Source organism: Chiloscyllium punctatum, chromosome 12 (genome assembly GCF_047496795.1).
Source record: "Chiloscyllium punctatum isolate Juve2018m chromosome 12, sChiPun1.3, whole genome shotgun sequence".
Lineage (NCBI taxonomy): Eukaryota > Metazoa > Chordata > Chondrichthyes > Orectolobiformes > Hemiscylliidae > Chiloscyllium > Chiloscyllium punctatum.
Window position 1 is genome coordinate 36,973,201 of NC_092750.1, and position 21,921 is coordinate 36,995,121.

A 21,921-nucleotide genomic window follows, 5' to 3' on the forward strand; every position below is an offset into this window, starting at 1 on the left:
GTTTTATTTTTCAGTATTTTGTAAAAGTGTGCTTTTTGTTAAACTATGATAGTTGTGGCTACAGTGTAGCGTCTTTATCAGTCAGTAAATTGATGAATCAGTGAATCACTTTAAATTAACTTACTGTTGTGCATTGCCTAAATTGTTCTTATGGTCATGTTTTTCTCACTTCCTTTGTCTTTTCTTGATCCCCAAACATATGAATATTTGACATTTTGTGATGATGAATTCCATATTCTAATTGCCCTCTGTGTAAAATAATTCATGCTAACTGAACTTTTAATTATTTTTGCAGGTTAGTTATGTTGTTAATATTTGAAAATTGTCTGTCTCTGTCTTCCTCATTTAAAGTGCATTACAATCTTAAAGGCTTTTATAATGCCACCACTTTAATCTTGTCAACTGAGGTGAAAATAATTTCTAACTTCTGGAGCATCTTTTCATAACTTTCACCCCTTATTCCATGAAACACATAGGTGAATCAAGTCTGTTTTTTTAAAAAAACAATTTCCTGTAATAAAGTGCCTAAAACATAACACAGTACTCTAATTACCATTTGAATACCGTTTTACATCTATTTTATACCCTCCAAATATAAACCAGAGATTTTATTTGCTTCTGTTATGAGCTTATCTACATGTGCGGCTATCTTGATGATTTCTTGCTGTACAAAAGAACCCTTTGCATCTGTTGGCCAGCATTCCTTCCCCAAATTCTTCTTTTCAAAGTTTATTTCAATTATTTTTACGCTGAATTGCATCTATCAACTTATCAGCCCATCCAGCTTGCAACATTACGCTGTTATATGCGATATCAACAAATTTAACATTGTTCCCTTAATCGTAAAATCCAGGTAACATACTTATATAGTAGATTAGATAGATTTAATCATAGCCTACTACGTTGGCTGCAACAGCCTGACATAGTCATACTCATGGACAATGTCCCAGACACTACCATCGCCATTCCTAGATATGTCCTGCCCCAAAGGCAGGACAGACCCAGCAGAAGTGGTATACAGTCAGGAGGGAGTTTCTGTGGGACTCCTCATGGGGTCCAGATTCAATATTGAAGTCTTATGGCTTCATATTAAACAAGGACAAGTACTTCAGCTGAATGAAGCACTAAGGGTGCCAAAGGTGCATAATGTATGTGGGGGATTTCAATGTGCACCACCAAATGTGGCTTAGTAGCAGCAATACTGATCGAGCTGATTGGGTCCTAAAGGATATTGCTGCTAGACTGGGTCTGCAGCAGTGATGAGGGAACTAACAAGAGGGAAAAACATAGTTAACCTCATCTGCTTGCTGCAGGTCAGTCCATGATGATGGTATCAGTAAGAGTGATCACTTGAGGAGGCAAAGTCCCACCTTCACATTGAGAATATCCTCCATTGTGTTAGCGAGTCATAGTCAGAGATACACAGTAGGAGAATGACCCTTCAGTCCAACTCGTCCATGCTGACTAGATATCCTAAACTGATCGAGCCCCGTTTGTCAGCATTTGGCCCATATCCCTCTAAACCCTTGCTTTTCCTGGATTTATCCAGATGGCTTTCAAATGATGTAATTGTACCCACCTCCACCACTTCCTCTAGCAGCTCATTTCATACACGCGCCACTTTCTGCATGCAAAAGTTGTCCCTCAGGTTCCTTTTAAATCTTTCCCCTCTCACCTGAAACATATGCCCTCTAGTTTTGAACTCCCCAACCTGGGAAAAGGACCTTGGCTATTCACCCTATCCATCTCCATATCCGTCATAATTTTATAAACTACTTTCAGTTCACCCCGAGCCTTCGATGTTCCAGCCTATTCAGCCTTTCCCTGTAACTTAAACCCTCTGATCCCAGCAACATCCCTGGAAATTTTTTCTGAACCCTTTCAGGTTTAACAACAACTTTCCTATAGCAGGGAGACCAGAATTGAACCAGAACTATGATACAATCACTGTGCTAATAAATGGGACGGACTTCAACTAGTGACATAGATGGGTTAACTCCAGGGAAGGTAAGACCGGTAGGCAGGTAGTCCAGGAGTCCTCTGTGGCTATCCCCATTTCAAACAAGTATGCTGTTTTGGAAAATGTAGAGGGTGATGGATTCTCAGGGGAATGTAGCACGAGCAGCCAAGTTTCTGGTCATGGAGACTGGCTCTAATGCAATGAGAGGTACATCGGGTTCCAAGAGATTGATTGTGTTAAGGGACTCTCCACCCGAGGTGCAAACAGACGTTCCTGTGGCCAGCAGTGAAAAATGAAAACAGTGTGTTGCTTCCCCGTGCCGGGATCAAGAATATCTCAGAGAGGGTGCAGAACGTGCTCACGGGGGAAGAGGACCCAGCAGGAGGTCATTGTACACATTGGAACCAACAAAATAGGAAGGGAAAAGATTGAGATTCTGAATGGAGATCACAGGGAGTTAGGCAGGAATTTAAAAAGGAGGTCCTGGAGAGTAGTAATATCTGGATTACTCCCATTGCTATGAGCTAGTGAGGGCAGGAATAGGAAGATAGAGCAGATGAATACATGGCTGAGGAGCTGGTATATGGGAGAAGGATTCACATTTTTGGATCATTGGAGTCTCTTCTGGGGTAGAAGTGACTTGTACAAGAAGGACAGATTGCATCTGAATTGAAAGAGGACTAATGTATTGGCAGGGAGATTTGCTAGAGCTGCTCGGGAGGATTTAAATTAATAAGATTGGGGGTGGGACCCAGGGAGATAGTGCGGAAAGAGGTCAATCTGAGACTGGTACAGCTGAGAACGGAAGCAAGTTAAACACTCTAGGCAGGCAGGGACAAAGCAGAGAACAAGGTAGGACTGTTAAATTAAACTGCATTTATTTCAATGCAACAGGCCTAACAGGGAAGGCAGATGAACTCAGAGCAAGATTACAAACATGGGACTGGGATATCTCAGCAATTACAGAAACGTAGCTCAGGGATGGAAAGGACTGGCAGCTTAATGTTCCAGGATACAAATGCTACAGGAAGGACAGAAAGGGAGGCAAGAGAAGAGGGGGAGTGACGTTTTTGATAAGGGACAGCATTACAGCTGTGCTGAGGAAGGATATTCCTGGAAATACATCCAGGCAAGTTATTTGGGTGGAACTGAGAACTAAGAAAGGGATGACCACCTTATTGGGATTGTATTACAACCCCCTAATAGTCAGAGGGAAATTGAGAAACAAAATTTGTAAGGAGATTTCAGTTATCTGTAAGAATAATAGGATGGTTATGGTAATGGATTTTAATTTTTCAAACATAGACTGGGACTGCCAAAGTGTTAACGGTTTAGACAGAGAGGAATTTGTTAAGTGTGTACAAGAAAATTTTCTGACTCAGGATGTGGATGTACCTAGTAGAGAAGGTGCAAAACTTGACCGACTCTTGGGAAATAAGGCAGGGCAGGTGACTGAGGTGTCAGTGGGGGAGCACTTTGGGGCCAGCGACCATAATTCTATTAGATTTTAAATAGTGATGGAAAAGGATAGACCAGATCAAAAAGTTGAAGTTCTAAATTGGAGAAAGGCCAATTTTGATGGTATTAGGCAAAAATATTCAAAAGTTGATTGGGGGCAGATGTTCGCAGATAAAGGGACGGCTGGAAAATAGGAAGACTTCAGAAATGAGATATCAAGAACCCAGAGAAAGTATATTCCCGTTGGGGTGAAAGAAAAGGCTGGTAGGTATAGGGAATGCTGGATGACTAAAGAATTTGAGGGTTTCATTAAGAAAAAGAAGGAAGCCTATGTCAGGTATAGACAAGATAGATCGAGTGCATCCTTAGAGTATAAAGGCAGTAGGAGTATACTCGTGGGAAAAGAAAGGGTCATGAGATAGCTTTGGCAAATAGAGTTCAGGAGAATCCATTGGTAAGGACAAAGGATAACTGGGGAGAGAATAGGGCCCCTCAAAGATCAGCAAGGCAGCCTTTGTGTGGAGCCACAGGAGATGGTGGTGGTACTAAACGAGTATTTTGCATCAGTATTTATTGTGGAAAAGGACATGGAAGATGTATAATGTAGAAATAGGTGGTGACATCTTGAAAAATGCCCATATTACAGGGGAGGAAGTACTGGATGTTTTGAAACACATAAAAGTAACTCAAACCCCAGGACCTGAACAGGTGTACTCTAAAACTCTGTGGGAAAATAGGGAAGTGATTGCTGGACGTCTTGCTGAGACATTTCTATCATCGATAGTCACAGGTGAGGTGTTGGAAGGCTGAAGGTTGGCTAACGTGGTGCCATTGTTTCAGAAAAGTGGTAAGGACAAGCCGGGGCACTGTAGACTGATGAGCCTGACATTGGTGGTGGGCAAGTTGTTGGAGGGAATTCTGAGGGATAGGATGCACATATATTTGGAAAGGCAAGAACTGATTAGGGATAGTCAACATGGCTTTGTACATGGAAAATCATGTCTCACAAACTTGATTGAGTTTTTTTTTGAAGAAGTAACAAAGAGGATTGATGAGGCAGACTGGTGGACATGATCTATATAGACTTCCGTAAGATGTTCGACAAGGTTCCTCATGGGAGACTGGTTAGCAAGGTTAGATCTGATAGAACACTGAGAACTAGCCATTTGAATACTGAACTGGCTCAAAGGTAAGAAGACAGAGTGGCAGTGGAGTGCCACAAGGATCGTTGCTGAGTCCACAACCTTTTTTCATTTATGTAAATGATTTGGATGCGAGCATCAGAAGTATGGTTAGTAAGTTTGCAGATGACACCAAAATTGGAGGTGTAGTGGACAGTGAAGAAGGTTACCTCAGATTACAATGGGATATTGATCAAATGGGCCAATGGACTGAGAAGTGGCAGATGGAGTTTAATTTAGATAAATGCTAGATGGTGCATTTTGGGAAAGCCAATCTTAGCAGGACTTATACACTTAATGGTAAGGTTCTCTGGAGTGTTGCTGAACAAAGAGACCTTGGAGTGCAGGTTCATAGCGCCTTGAAAGTGGAGTCGCAGGTAGATAGGATAGTGAAGAAGGCGTTTGGTCAGAGTATTGAGTACAGGAGTTGGGAGGTCATGTTTTGACTGTACAGGACATTGGTAAGGTCACTGTTGGAAAATTGCGTGCAATTCTGGTCTCCTTCCTATTGGAATGATGGTGTGAAACTTGAAAGATTTACAAAGATGTTGCCAGGGCTGGAGGATTTGAGCTATAGGGAGAAGTTGAATAGGCTCGGGCTGTTTTCCCTGGAGCGTCGGAGGTTGAGGGGTCACCTTATAGAGGTTTACAAAATCATGAGGGGTATGTATAGGATAAATAGACAAACTCTCTTCTCTGGGGTGGAGAAGTCCAGAACTAGAGGGCAAAGGTGTAGGGCGAGAGGGGAAAGATATAAAAGAGACTTGAGCGGCAACTCTTTCATGTCGAGGGTGGTACATGAATGGAATGAGCTGCCAGAGGAAGTGGTGGAGGCTAGTACAATTACAACATTTAAAAGGAATCTGGATGGGTGTATGAACAGGAAGGGTTTTGAGAGATCTGGGCTGGGTGCTAGCACATGAGACTAGATTGGTTGAGATATGTGGTCAGAATGGATGAGTTCGACCGAAAGGTCTGTTTCCATGCTGTACATCTCTATGACTCTTTGGAACTCAAGATTGGGCATGCTTGAGGTTAGCGAATTTTGAGAAGATTTGTACCTCAGATTGATTGATAAGTCTAATACGTTAGATTGCTGAGCTTAAAGGTCTTTCAATCTTTTTGTCACCATACTATGTAACATAATCACTGAGATGTTTTTGGACTTGCTTGCAGCATTTGAATCCACATTAAAAAATAACAGTCTTTCAGAAGAAACACAGACCATAAGATAAGCTATTGCACTTACATTTGGCCCTAAAAAGGAAGTACACTTAATGTTCAAGAAAATAAAGCCTTAAAAAGCCTTTAAAAAAAGACAAAAACATTGTATCCTACATACAGACAAGGGACACATGATGGTTTTTTAAATTAAAAATATGACTATCTTGAAAAGGTGAATGCACTGCTTGTAGATACCAGCACTTACCAGCAGGTAGCGATAGACCTGAACCCCCCCTTTCCACCCCACCCCCCCCACAGCTATTGAACAGAATCTCATCCTTTCTAGCAGGACATAAAAAATAAGGAGAATTAAACAGGACAAAATTCCAAAACGTGAAACCAGATGAATCCAACACACCACGGTGGCACGGGCGGCATGGTGGCTCAGTTGCTGCCTCACAGCACCAGGGTCCCAAGGTTCAATTCCAGCCTTGGGTGACTGTCTGTGTGGAGTTTGCACATTCTCCCTGTGTCTGCGTGGGTTTCCTCCGGGTGCTCTGGTTTCTTGTCACAGTCCAAAGATATGCAGGTCAGGTGAATTGGCCATGCTAAATTGCCCGTAGTGTTAGGTGCATTAGTCAGGGGTAAATGTGGGTGGGTTACTCATCGGAGAGCAGTATGGACTTGTTGAGCCAAAGGGCCTGTTTCTGCACTGGAAGTAATCAAAAAACCACACCTCTATACATTACCAAAAGTACACAAACCTGGTGCCCCCCTCAGACTCATAGTCTCCCTACCTGGCACACAAACACACAGATTAGCCAAAAAACTCCGCCAAAAACAAAAACGCCTAATTGAAAATTCACGCCACTCCATTCACTCCGCCCAAGAATTCCTGAGCACCATCAATGACACCAAGATAGAAGACGACTAAATAATGGTCTCCTTTGACGTTACAGCCCTTTTCACATCGATTAACATTGATCTGGCCATTGAAAAACTGGCATCACTTCTAGGAAAACCAGGACCACAAACACCAGACAGCGCCTACTTCATCAGCAAAGACAACATTCTCCAGCTGGTGGACCTGTGTCTCATCACCCACTTCACATTCAAGAACAAAATCTACAAATAAGTCAACGGAACACCTATAGGATCACCAATATCAGGGCTCCTAGCTGAAGCTGTAATGCAGAGACTTGAACAAGCTGCCCTCCTATCAATCCAACCCACACTTTGAGTCCCCTACAGAAATGACATCTTTGTCATCACAAATGGAACAATTTAAAAGAAACGTAACACCATCAACAAAATCCTAACAGGCATAAAATTCACAAAAGCGTGGAGAACTATAACAGACTCCCATTCCTAGACGTGACAGTTGAATGTACAGTTAGCAGAGAGCTTCAAACCAGCGTCTACAGAAAAACAACACACACGAACCAAATACTTCAGAAGCAATGACCCCAATACAAACGAACGGAGCTGCATTAAGACATAATTTCAATGGACTACATCACACTGCAGCACCCAAGAACTACAAAAAGCAGAAAAAAAATCTATACAATGTTTTCAAGAAAAACATATGCCCAATAAGCACAATCAGTCAACTCCTCAGAAACCAACCCAAACAAGCAGACGTAACGCAATCAAATTCTATAACCACATTACCTTACATGAAAGACATATCAGAAGTGACTTCCAGACTACTCAACCCCTTGGCATCATGGTAGCCCACAAATCTATCAACACACTTTTAATAGCAACTAAAGAACCAAAAGGATCCATTAGATACCACCAGCAAAACTGATGTCATTTACAAGATACAATGCAAGAATTGTTACAAACACTACTTCGGACAAACTAGCAGGAAACTTACCACCAGGATACATGAACACCAACTGGCCACCAAAAGACATCACCCGCTGTCACTAGCTTCTATACATATTGATAAAGAAGGACACCACTTTGACTGGTATAACGCACATATCCGAGGACAGGTGAAACAAAGATACACACAATAATTCTGAGAGGCATGACATTCGAACCAGAACTCCATCAATAAGCACATTGACTTGAATCCTATTTACCTGCCCTGAAAAAAAACAGAAATGACATCACCCATCTTACAAAACCAAGACCGATAAACAGAGAGGCAGGATATGCCACCATCGCTCGCCAAAGACTCTGACCGATGATGTTATCTAGTATGATGACAAAACATCTGAAAATAATTCTTCAAGCTCAGTGAGCTAATCCATGAGGTGCTGTGGGCCATCAATGGCAGCAGTATTTTATTCCAATTCAATCTGTGACCTCATGGCTCAGCATACCTTCTCCTCCCCCCCCCCCATTCAACCATTACCATCAAGGCAGGGTATTAGCCCTGGTTCAAAGAAGAGTGTAGGAGGGCAGACCAAGACCAGTACTAGGCACAACATGAGCTGCAGAAATTCACTAAAGATCCTGAGACAGCACCTTCCAAACCCAAGACCACTTCCAACTAAAAGAACAAGGGCACATAAATGGGAAGACCAGCTTGGAAGTTCCCCTCCAAGCCACTTACCAACCTCGCTTGGAAATGTACCACTATTCCTTAACTGTCACTGGGTAAAAATCCTGAATTCTGTCCCTCAGAGAATAATGAGTCTACCTACAGCACATGGACTGCAATGATTCCAGAAAGCAACTCGCTATCTCCTTCTCAAATGCACCCAGGGACTGGTGATAGCCACTTCCCACAAGTAAATTAAAGCAAATGCACGAACTGCAGAATGTAGAGCAGCAAATCCACAAGATTTCTTCAGGAGACACTCCTGTTACATCTTGCATCTGAAAAGATAGAGTAACAATGTCACATTGCCATCATGTCGCACAGTAACCTATTTTGTACATGTGAGTTGGATTTTATGTAGTCTGTCACAGCAGGAAACATATTGGCCAGGCCCAGCATCAGTCTCCCAGCAGTAGCAAACTTCCCCTGGTTTAATCAGAGGGAACAAGTGGCTCACACATTATTCCTGGCCACTAACAACAGAATGGCAATTAGTCTCATTAGTGATCCAATTGACACATATGTTTACTGAGTCCATCATTTTGTGGTGGTTCAGGGATTAAATGAGAACTAAATATTTTACTTGCACTCTCAGGCCACCTCGCACCATATTTGCCAGTTGTCTGCAGGGCAGGGAAAGCCTTTGTAGTAAGACACTCTGCCCAAACAAGAGGAGCGATGAGACCCTCAAAACCATCCCCTGCCATTGCCTCCAACCTATCTGTAGCTCCCACCCATGAACACTATCCAATGCTCACTTATTTAGCAGACCAATATCCACAGGATGAATTAGACAGCAAACAACTTTCAGAGATTAACAAGCATATTATTATAAATATATTGTTTTGCAAAGCACCAATTTCCCTTCTGGATCCATTCTCTTACCCGAAGCCAACTCACCACTGGGGAAAGCTCAGTTTTGGTTTCTGTTTATCACTACCTGCAATTTTACCCAAGTATTTGGGCATTGTTTTGAAACATTGACAGAATTGGACAAGAGTGAGAGTTGAATTTTCATGCAGTTTCCATTTTGAACAACCTCCTATCTGAATATACTGAAATGATTTGTTATCTTGTTTAAAACACTGAAAGCATGCTAGAAGGAAGATAAGGATACACCAGGACAAGTTGAAGCATCCAGATTCTCATTAGCTCAGCTTCAGTGATTTATCGGGAAGTGTTTTTTGGTTTCTCGCTTTCTTTGTCTTCATGAAAAGTGACTGAATCAACTCATGAGCCAGTCTTTTCCTACATAACCTTATTGCTCCATAAAGCAGTAATCTGCTTTTCATATTTTTTTTCCCCAAAACAACTAACCTCCTTTTGCCCAATTTCTGGCTCAATTGTTTCAATCACCGTGGCCACATTTTTCTTAATTCTGTTATTGTTTCCTTATCTGAATAGTTCCTGTGGTTTTTTTAATTCTCCTTTTGAAAATGTAAATCGATCCTATTCCCTGCATTTTCTTCATCCACCCTCTATATTTTCTTCAGATCTTCAGGTTCACCTGCATTATTTTGCAAAGAATCTAAGAATCAGTCAAAGATTTATTCTTTCCTGCTTTATGGAACAACATAATTTTGCAAAGGGGATCATGCAGTCAATTATGTACAATGCACTGTATGGTAAAGTAAACTAAAATGGTTCTGTATTATATAATATCCTTTAGAGTGATAGAATCCAACAGCAAGGTTCCTTTGGCCTAAATTGGTCCATGCTAACCATAATGTCCATCGCCATTTCCCTGTACTTGGCCCATATCCTTCAAAACCTTTCCTATCCATGTATTTGTCCAATGTATCTGCTGTTAATGTATCTGCTTCAACCACTGCTGGCAGCTCATTCTATATGTGTACCACCCTCTGTGTAAAAAGGTTGCTCCTCAGGTTCCCTCTTATTCTTTCCAATCTAACCTTAAACTGATGCTCTCTAGTCCTTGATTCCCCAATCTTAGGGAAAAGACTGAGTGCATTTACCCCTATCCATGCCTGCCATCATCTTATACACTTGTATAAGAACCTCCCCTCAATCTCCTATGCTATTCTCCCTGAGTCTGCGTGGGTTTCCTCCGGGTGCTCCAGTTTCTTCCCACTGTCTGAAGATGTGCAGGTCAGGTGGTTTGGCCATGCTAAATTGCCCATAGTGTTAGGTGCATTAGGCATTAGTCAGAAGGAAATGGGTCTGGGTGGGTTACTCTTCAGAGGGTCACTGTGGACTGGTTGGGCCAAAGGGTCTGTTTCCACACTGTAGGGAATCTAATCTAATCTAAGATCACCCCTCAGCCTCCGACACCCCAGGGAAAGCAGCCCTAGCCCATTCAACTTCTCCCTATAGCTCAACTACTTCAACCCTGGCAACATCCTTGTAAATCTTTTCTGAACCCTTTCAAGTTTCACAACATCCTTCCGATAGGAAGGAGACCAGAATCGCAATATTCCAAAAGTGACCTAACCAATGTCCTGTGCAGCCGCAACATGACCTCCCAACTCCTGTACTCAATACTCTGACCAATAAAGGAAAGCATACCAAACGCCTTCTTCACTATCCTATCTACCTGTGACTCCACTTTCAAGGAGCTATGAACCTGCACTCCAAGGTCTCTTTGTTCAGCAACACTCCCTAGGACCTGACCATTAAGTGTATCAGTCCTGCTAAGATTTGTTTCCCAAAATGCAGCACCTCGCATTTATCTAAATTAAACTGCATCTGCCACTCCTCAGCCAATTGGCCCATCTGATCAAGATCCTGTTGTAAACCGAGGTAAACTTCTTCACTATCCACTGCACCTCCAATTTTGGTGTCATCTGCAAACTTACTAACTACCTCTTATATAAATGACAAAAAGTAGTGGACTCAGCACCGATCTTTGTGGCACTCCACTGGTCACAGGCCTCCAGTCTGAAAATTAACCCTCCACCACCACCCTCTGTCTTCTACCTTTGAGCCAGTTCAGTATCTAAATGGCTAGTTCTCCCTGTATTCCATGAGATCTAACCTTGCTAAGCAGTCTCCCATGGGGAACCTTGTTGAATACCTTACTGAAGCCCATAAAAATCACATCTACTGCTCTACACTCCTCAATCTTCTTTGTTACTTCTTCAAAAAACTCAATCAAGTCTGTGAGACATGGTTTCCCACGCACAAAGCCATGTTGAATATCCCTAATCAGTCTTTGCCTTTCCAAATACATGTGCATCCTGTCCCTCAGGATTCCCTCCAACAACTTGTGAAACTTAAAAGGGTTCAGAAAAGATTTACAAGGATATTGCAAGGGTTGGAGGATTTGAAGTATAGGAAGAGGTTGAAGAGGCTAGGGCTGTTTTCCCTGGAGTCAGTGGCTGAGGGATGACCTTGTAGAGGTTTACAATATCATGAGGGGCATGGATAGGATAAATGGGCAAAATCTTTTCCCTGGGGTGGGAGAGTCCAGAAGTAGAGGGCATAGGTTTAGGGTGAGGGGGGAAAGATATAAAAAGGACTAAAGGGGCAACTTTTTCACACAGAGGGTGGTACGTGTATGGAATGTGCTGCCAAAGGAAGTGGTGGAGATTAGTACAATTGCAACATTTAAAAGGCATCTGGATGGGTATATGAATAGGAAGGGTTTGGAGGGATATGGGCCAGGTGCTGGCAGGTGGGACTACGTTGTGTTGGAATATCTGGTTGGCATGGACGAGTTGGACCGAAGGGTCTGTTTCCGTGCTGTACATCTCTGTGACTGTATGACTTTAACTTACCCACCACCAACGTCAGGCTTACTGGTCTGTAGTTCCCTGGCTTGTCCTTATTACCTTTCTTAAACAGTGGCACCACGTGAGTCAACCTCCTGTCTTCCAGAACCCCACCTGTGACTATCGATGATACAAATATCTCAGTAAGACGCCCAGCAATCACTTCCTTAGCTTCCCACAGAGTTCTAGGGTACACCTGATGAGGTCCTGGGGATTTATCCACTTTTATGCATTTCAAGACATCACGCACTTCCTCCTCTGTAATATGAATATTTTTTCAAGATGTCACCACCTACTTCACTACATTCTATATCTTCCATGTCTTAGCTATTGTTTCTCTGGCTAAGGTTTTGTCGATAGAGGTGAACAGTGAATGTAACGGCACTGTTCACCTCTATCGACAAAACCCTAGCCAGAGAAACAATAGCCAACCTGCTGGACATACAGAACAGACAACAGGACCTATCAACAAAGACGGCATACTCAAACTACTGGACCTGTGCCTCACAACACACTTCACATTCAAAAACCAAATATATGAACAAATCAATGGCACACCCATGGGCTCACCCATCTCTGGACTCATAGCAGAAACGGTAATGCAAAGATTAGAACAAACAATCTTGCCGCAAATTCAACCCAAACTCTGGGTCATATATGTGGATGACACCTTTGTAATCATTAAAAACACAGAACTAGAGAACACACACCGGTTCATCAATGCCACACTCACAGGAATCCAATTCACTAGAGAGGAAGAAAAGGACAACCAACTCCCATTCCTAGACGTGATGGTACAGAGAACACCGAACGGAGAATTCACCACAAAGGTATACAGGAAAGCCACACACACAGACCAAGTCCTGTACTGTGAAAGCAACCACCCCAACTCACACAAAAGGAGTTGCATCAAGACACTGTTCAAAAGGGCTACAACACACTGCAGTACACCAGAACTGCAAAAAGAGGAAGAAGAACACCTATACAATGTATTCGCCAAAAACAGATACCCGCGCAATTTCATCAACAGATGCCTAAGGGAAAGACAAAGGAACGAGGACATGCCGCAACCCACACTACCATACATCAAGAGCATTTCCGAACTGACAGCCAGACTACTGCGACCACTAGGACTCATAACAGCACACAAACCAACAGCCACTCTCAGACAACAACTCACCAGAATGAAGGACCCGATACCCAGCATAAGCAAAACCAAAGTGTACAAAATCCCATGCAAGGACTGCACAAAACACTACATAGGACAAACAGGAAGACAGCTAATGATCCGCATCCATGAACACCAACTAGCCACAAAACGACACGACCAGCTATCCTTAGTAGCCACACATGCAGATGACAAGCAACATGAGTTCGACTGGGACAACATTACTATTATAGGGCAAGCCAAACAGAGAACAGCCAGGGAATTCCTAGAAGCATGGCACTCATCCACAGATTCAATCAATAAGCACATCGACCTGGACCCAATATACCGACCACTGCAGCGGACAGCTGGAACTGACAACCGGAAACGGCAGAGACAAACCACTATAAATGCCAGAGGAAACATCACAGAAGCGCTTCACAGGAGGCTCCCAAGCACTGAGGATGTCACCTAGCCAGGAGACGAAACGTCTGCAACACAAATTCCCAGCTCGGCGAACAGAAGCACAACAACGGGCACCCGAGCTACAAATCTTCTCACAAACTTTGAATTACTCTTTTGTCCTTAATGTATTTGCAAAAATCCTTTGGATTCTCCTTAACTCTATTTGCCAAAGCTATCTACTCATATCCTCTTTTTGCCCTCCTGATTTCCCTCTTCAGGATTCACTTGATCTCTCCTGTCTGTACCTGACCTGTGCTTCCTTTTCCTTAACCAAACCCTCAATTTCTTAAGTCATCCAGCCTTCCCTACACCTTCCAGCCTTTTCTTTTCACCCTAACAGCAAAATACTGTCTCTGGACTCTCATCTCATTTCTGAAGGCTTCTCATTTTCTAGCCGTCCCTTTACCTGCGAACATCTGCCCCCAATCAGCTTTTGAAAGTTCTTGCCTAATACTGTCAAAATTAGCGTTCTTCCAGTTTAGAACTTCAACTTTTAGATCTGGTCTACTCTCTTCCATCACTATTTTATAACTAATAGAATTATGGTCACTGGTTACAAAGTACTCCCCCGCTGACACCTCAGTCACCTGCCCTGCTTTATTTCCCAAGTTTTGCACTTTCTCTAGTAGGTACATCCACACACTAAATCAGAAAATGTTCAAGTACATGCTTAACAAATTCCTTTCCATCTAAACCGTTAACGCTATGGCAGTCCCAGTCTATGTTTGGAAAGTTAAAATCCCCTACCATAACCACCCTATTGTTCTCACAGATAACTGAGATCGCCTGACTAATTTGTTTCTCAATTTCCTGCTGACTGTTAGGGGGTCTAACTCATTATTGAGTCCAGATTTCTCTACTCTGTTTGATCAAGACTTTTGTCCAGTACGAAGGGAGATATACTCTTATCTTCATAGACAGCAGTAACTTTTAAAAGAAATTTAAGCTCAACAGAATGAATGACATCACTGGTTTTCATTTTTTAAGAAAAGCTTTTACTGTAGCAGGTAGTGTAAAATTGTAATCTTTTAAAATTCATTTGTGGGATTTCATTTCTACCCATGCCTAATTTCCTTTGAGCTGTGTGGCATGATATGGCATTTGAGAGAGTAGCCACATTGTTCTGGTTCTGAAGTCACAAGAAATCACACCAGGTATGATTGACAGATTTCATTTCCTGAAAGGCATCAACAGTGACAGTTCCATGAAACGTAGGCTAGCCTATAATTCCAGAACGTTTCAAATTCAATTTAATTTCGAACATGTCTCTGTGGTGAGTGCTAAATAAATCAAATACAATTAACATGATATTTGTCAAATGAAAATTTCAACAGAATACTTACTGTCCTACTTTTATTTATACTCAAGAGTTTTCCTACACTATTTTGGATCTTCAATGTTCTTGTACTTCTGCAACCAAATCCAGGTGCACCACAGCTCTTGGAATTAATTTTGATGCTCTTTCATTTCCTGTCAAATCTGAGAGATTTCTTGGGGGTTCTTCCACTAGCATCGAACTGGGTGAACTCATGAATTTAGCTTTAACAATCAATGACTGTGCCCTCCCCAAAACAAGCATGAGTTTCACTGCATTCTTCGTGATACCAAATCCGAAACACTCCTAATGGTGTTCTGTTGCTAGTTCACAGCTTTTACATAGCTTCTCTATCTACCTGGCAAAGCTGTTTTCAGGCCACCTGTGTGTGTCTATGAGAAAACACCCAGATAAAATTCAAAAATGGAGAAGAACCTTCCTTCGATCCATTTGATTGACAATGTGGTGCACCCAGGATGTTCCAGATAAAGATTTAAACTAATTTCCTCCAATTCCCAAATCTTACCTCTGTTCTAGGAAATCCTATGAGGAATTTGAATTCCGTATTAAAACATATGTAGACAGTCTGTATCCAGTTGTCTGAAACCAACACTTCTGGAGTCCATGTATTGCAGAAGATACTCAAGTTTTCAATTGTCGTCCCATGTTTGACAAATGAACTCTGTGCACGTCCAACCACTTCGAATGAGTGTCCACCATGTCTAAAACATAGAGCCCATGATAGAACCAGCATAGTCGGCATGTAACCAAGTCTCGATTTTACCTGGCCATTCCCATAAATGTGCGGGAGCTGCTGGCGTAATTTTTATCCTTACCCTTTTTATCTATTCTGGGCATTGCCCCACCAGCGCAGCTATGTCAGCATCCAATCTTGCCCACCAAACATGATGTCTTGCAAACATCTTCATTTTGGAGACCCCTGGAAGACCCTAGTGGAGTTCAGTCAATATCTGATGGCGACCTTTGCTTGGGACAATCAGACTTCCTTCCCATAATAATATGCCATCTTCTATGGTGACCTAGCTCACTGTGTCCAGAAAGGTTTCAATCAACTAGGCAAAAGTGAGGACTGCAGATGCTGGAAACCAGAGTTTAGATCAGAGTGGTGCTGGAAAAGCACAGCAGATCAGGCAGCATCCAAGGAGCAGGAAAATTGACGTTTCAGGCAAAAGCCTTTCATCAGGAATAGAGGCAGGAAACCTCCAGGGTGGAGAGATAAATGGGGTGGGAATGGGGCTGGGGAGAAGTAGATCACTTGAGGTACCTGGAAAATACATTTTTCCCTTCTAAAGTGTACTACCACTTTGAAGAAACATTTGAGCACATTACCAAAGATCTCTAAATGCAAGTGCTCTTTATTTGTCTTTCCGGTTATTAGCATGTCATCCAGAGAAATGGCAACCTTGGGCCCCCTTGATAATCCCTCAACCTTCCTGAAAAGTGCTCAGGTATTTAATTAGGCCTTCGCTCACTTCACTTCACTTCACTCTAATCAAAAAATGGTGAGCCGATCAAGTTGAATCTTTCTCATCCAATTTTGCCCCATTAAGCTTGGGGCTTTTTACTACAGTCCCAAGCCTTTACTGCAATCAATGGTAACTTATCCAGTTGCTTCTATAAGAGACTAAAACCAAAGTTGTGCCCTTAATCTATAGAGGTTTCCCAGTACAGGTTCTTGGCCTGGCCAAGGTCTTATACCAGCCTTTGAGTTCTTACTCAGTTCAGGTCTAGATGGACAGCTTTGGTGTCTCCAGTCTACCTACCAGCAGCACCACTACCTGCCAGCCTGGATCCTCGAGAAAATTTTAACCATTTGATCGAGCTTCACTTTGTTTTAGGGTTTTGCCATGGGCTGACCTGTTCAGCATCTCCTGGGTAAGACCAATCAATTGCATTGACTCAAGTGGCCTTCCCCAAGCTCAGTAGCCTGACGAGGGTGTCCATTTCCATCAGCACACCCTGTAATTCATAAGCTCAATTTGCTACATTTCTAATGACAAAGCCAGCTGTAGTGCCTGTTGAAATCCAGTTGGACTTCAGCTACAAGGTCCTTTTGTATGGGTACATCATTGATCCCGCATACTAAACGGTGTCTCAACATCTCACTTAGGGTTAAACCAATATAACATGCCTTTGCCAGTCATCCTAACCTTGGCAAAAATCCTGAAATGGATTCCCCGATTCTTGAACTGTTGAGTAAAATCAATAGCATCTCAGAATTAGAGGAGGATTAGTGTTGTAATATTCCTCAACTAAATCTCTCAACTTTTGAAAGATTTTAGTATCTAGTGCCTCAGGAAAAGGTAGGCTCCTAATAACCGAAAAAGGTGTGAGTCCACACACTGTCAGGAGAATTATTCAGTGCTTTTCATTTGCCCCAATGTCATTTGCCCAAGAAAAATAACACATTCTTGCCACATACTAGGCCCAGTCTTAGATGGCAGGATTGAATGGGTCACCCTTCCCAAATAGCAGTGTGATGCCAGAAATGTTAACCCCCATTCAAAGACAAATATTGTGAGCAAATGTCTTCAGGGGCATGTTTTTCTTTTGATGATATTGAAATAACTCCACAAAGGCCAGTATTCCATAACCAAGTCACCCTTTATTTACATGTGCACAGTACATGACACTGACCCATGTTAGCTCCTAGCTGGCACCTAGAGTGAGCAGAACCTGTATGTATATCTGTCAACCAGGACTCCCTGATTGGGCCAGGTTAACAGCCCCAATCAGGGAACTCCTATTTAAAGAAGTCCATTTGCTGACCGCGTTCCAGTCACTACACCTATCAGTTGTAACTTTGGGTGAGAAATAGCCTGTTATTCTAAGATTCATCCTCACAGACTCTGCAGTGTCAAATATGGAGCTGATCTTGCTCTAATTCAGTGATTCTCAACCATTTTTTTGGCCATGGTGCTCCTTAGAGCTCTTCTCTGGTTCCAGGCCCCACTTTCAATTAGGGATACAATGTGAACAGATAGACAGAAAATCATTTATTTTTGAACACCAAGAAGACTTGAACATTCTGACATACTGGGCAAAACATTTTTTAAAAAAAACTTCTGAAATTGAATCATGACTGACTCAGAAGTGAGGCTGTGTGGGAGAGTCTTCAGCAATTAATTTATCAGGTGTGCTGAATTCAAACTGTGTGTTGGAAAGGTATCGTAAATAGGAGGGAAACTATTGACTCCAATGAAAGTTGTTGCTTAGGTATTTCATTGGTTCAGTTAGCAGGGACCCTATAAACTCTTGAGACAGTTTTCAGTCTATGGCCCCCTCCAAATGTGCCAGGGCACATATGGCCCCCTGTTGAGAATGACTGCTCTAATTGACCATTCCTTAGAGAGAGACGCACTCCCTGATCCTTGGCTGAAGGTACAGGTCCTAGTGATAAGCAATGTCTGCACCACTTGTTTCCAGACCCTGTCCTGTGCCATAAACTCTTTTGTCATTTAATCTTAACTGTCTTCCAGCCTTTCCAAGACTTTCCCTTTTCTTTTCACCCTCCTCCCAACTTTCACTTGCTGCAAACCTTATCATTTTTTTCAGTTCTAATGAGAATTAATCAACTTGAAGTATTAATTCTGCTTCTTTCTGCACAGGTGCCAGTGTGAGAATTTCGTGCATTTTCAATTTTTGTTAAGATTACCTGTCTATATTTTGTTTTTATATTTTATGATTTCTATGTTCTTATATTCACTGTCCTTAGTTACAAACTCAAGTATCTCTCACTTGTACCAGCTTCAAACATTTGTGAATACGTACCGCCAGGTCCTTCTACTTTTGTTCTCCAGATGTCTGCTACTATCATGCTCATTATATGAAGGTGCCAATGTCTGATGGGGTGGACAAAGTTAAAAATCACTCAATGTCAGATTATAGTCCAATAGGTTTATTTGGAAGTACAAGCTTTCGGAGCACTGCTTCTTCATCAGGTAGCTAGTGGGGCAAGATCATAGGACATGGAATTTACAGCAAAAGATCACAGTGTCATACAACTGATGCGCTGCTCTGAACAAACCTAGGTTGCTGTTAAGTCTTCAATCACCTGGAATGGAGTGCAGACCTCAATTCATCAACATGTAAATCCCAGAACTTTTTTCAAGTTACATTCCCGAGATAATTTAAGATAACATTTTATAAAAAGAAAGGTGACATCTCAGCTCAGACAGTGCATTAAAGGTGTGAGATTAGAGTCTGTCTGTTTTCCAACCTTGAGTCAGACTGGTTCTTTTTCTAATGTCACACGGACTGACTGCCTACAGATTGTGTGCTCTTTAACACAATAGAATGTATCTGTAAATACAAATCTCTAAATGCAAATTCACCCCATAGACATATATGTGTGCATGTGAGGGAGAGAGTGTGTCTGTGTGTGTGCATGTGTGTCTGTATGTGAGGGGGGGAGAGAGTGTGTGTGAGTGGAGGGGGGGAAGAGTGTGGGTGCGTGCTTGATAAAGTGTGAGTGTGCCTATGAGAGGGTGTGCAGATGTGACATTTTATCAATTCCTACTATGGAAAAAGAACCAGTCTGAATCAAGGTTGGGATACTGATAGACTCTAACCTCATACCTTTAATGCATTGTCTAAACTGAGATGTCACCTTTCTTTTTCTAAAACCTTAAGTTATCTCAGGAATGCGACTTGAAAGAAGTTCTGGGATTTACATGTTGATGAATCGAGGCCTGCAGTCCCATTTGAGATGATTAAAGACTTAGATTTGTTCACTGCACCACATCGATCTTTTGCTATAAATTCTGTCATATGATCCTGCCCATTTGCTACCTGATAAAGGAGCAGCAGACCGAAAACTTGTACTTCCAAATACAGCTGTTGGACTATAACCTGGTAGCGGGTTTTGAGAAGATTTGTAGCTCATGTTGAGGTTCTGGATGTAGGTTTGCTCGCTGAGCTGGAAGGTTCATTTTCAGATGTTTCACCACTATACTTGGTAATATCTTCAGTGAGTTTCTGAATGAAGCACCAGTGGTGTTACTGATGGGTAACCCAAGGAAACTCAAACATGTAAATAGAAAGCGGGCTACTCCATCGGTGCTTCATTTGGAGGCTCACTGAAGATGTTATCTAGTATGGTGACGAAACGTCTAAAAACGAATCTTCTAGCTCAGCGAGCAAACCTACATCCTGAACCTCAACCTGGTGTTGTGTGACTTTTAAGACTATCATGCTCACTAATTATCATCTGAACACGTTGGTATTGAACTCCTGACACCTACAAATTTACAAATAACAAGGAAAGGAATGGTCTTAACAACAATCTCACTGCCCTTTAACCAATCATAAAGTTGCGCAGTGGGAAGAAAGTTTAAAGCCCCTAACATCATATTCATAGCTCCAGAATGCAACACATGTATAAGTGCATGTTCCCACAGTAACTTGAAGTTCCTGAGTAATTTGTAACATTCACACTGTCAGAATTCTGATTTTACGCTCATCCCCACCTCACCATGTTCCTCCTACCAAAATATATCACTTCATATTTTATTCCATTAAAATTAATCTGCCACTTTTCTGTCATAATTCTTCTTCGCTACCATCTTCACGTTTAGCAATACATCCAAGATGTGTGTCATCTGCAAATTTTAAATTATGTTGTTTATAGCCAACTTGAGGCCATTAATGTATATAAGGAAAAGTAGCAGTCTAAGTACCATTACTTAGGAAACCCCACTGTGTACTTCACTACTATTTAGGAAAAAGATTGTTCAGAACACTTTCTGGGGAAAGTGTTATGCCCTCCTCTGGGGCACATTTGGGGAGTAGGGAGGCATTTAATCAGGTGAGAATATGGTATTTGGGAAACCTGCTAGATACATGACTCCACCCTGATTAAATGGATGGCCTTCCTAATCCATTGCCAATTGAGGGCTGTATGTGGACAACAACTGCTCACTAAGGGACTCATTGTAATGCTGCTGTGTTGGGCGGGGGCTCATCATGAAGCTAGCACAGCAAGCAAAGGCTAATGTATTTGTTTCAGGCTCCCAACTTTTGTTTAAAGACACAGGGACTCAGCATCTGGAAGAGGACAAGGCCATGACAAGCCATTGTCCTGCTCCTACTGGCATTTCCCCATATCATGTTGCCATGGGATGGCCTGAGTGGCATAAGGTACAGCAGGCTTTCTCTAAACAAGACATCAAGGGAGTTTCACTGGCTGTTCAGCCAATGGCTAAGAGCGCCATCATCTCCACAATATTCCGTCTCTTGTTTTCTGTACACTAGTCAACTTTGCAGCGATACTGACATTTTCTCCTTTATTCGATGGATCTAATTTTGTTGTTCAGTCTCTATTTTTCAATATTTCTTCATGAAATGTGGATATCGCTGACTCGGCCTGCATTTTGTTTTGGGAACATGGTAGTGAGCTACCTTCTCAAATCACTGTAGTCCTTCACGTTTAGGTAAACTACAGTGCTGTTAGGGAGCTCCAGGATTTTGAACCAGTGTCAATGAAATAATGGAGACATAGCTCCAAGTCAAGATAGTGTGTGGATTGGAGGGGACTTCACAGGTGCTGTGCTGTTATACCATCCCATTGAACGAGAGTTTGTGAGCTACTGCAGTACATCTTGTGGATGATATGCACTGCTGTCACTGTGTTGGTAGTGAAGAGAGTGAATATTGAAGGTACTAGACCGATCGCCAGTCAAGCGGGATGTTTTTTCCTTGATTGTGCCATGTTTCTTGAGTGTTGTTGGAGCTTCACCCATTCAAGAAGGTGAAGAATATTTCATCAAACTCCTGACTTGTGCCTTCCAGATAGTGGACAGACATTAGGAAGCCAGGAGGGGAGTTACTCGCCATAGAATTCCTAGTTACAGATCTGCTCATGCTGCTACAATCTAGATACATGGCTTTGTCCAGTTCAGTTCTGCTCAATGGTAACCCACAGGAT

At 42.2% G+C, this 21,921-nt stretch overlaps 1 protein-coding gene across 30 annotated transcripts in view; it reads left to right on the forward strand.

The window, feature by feature from the left end:
* slmapa (sarcolemma associated protein a) overlaps positions 1-21,921 on the forward strand; it is a 269,091-nt gene that overhangs the window by 132,973 nt on the left and 114,197 nt on the right. The window lies entirely within an intron of this gene.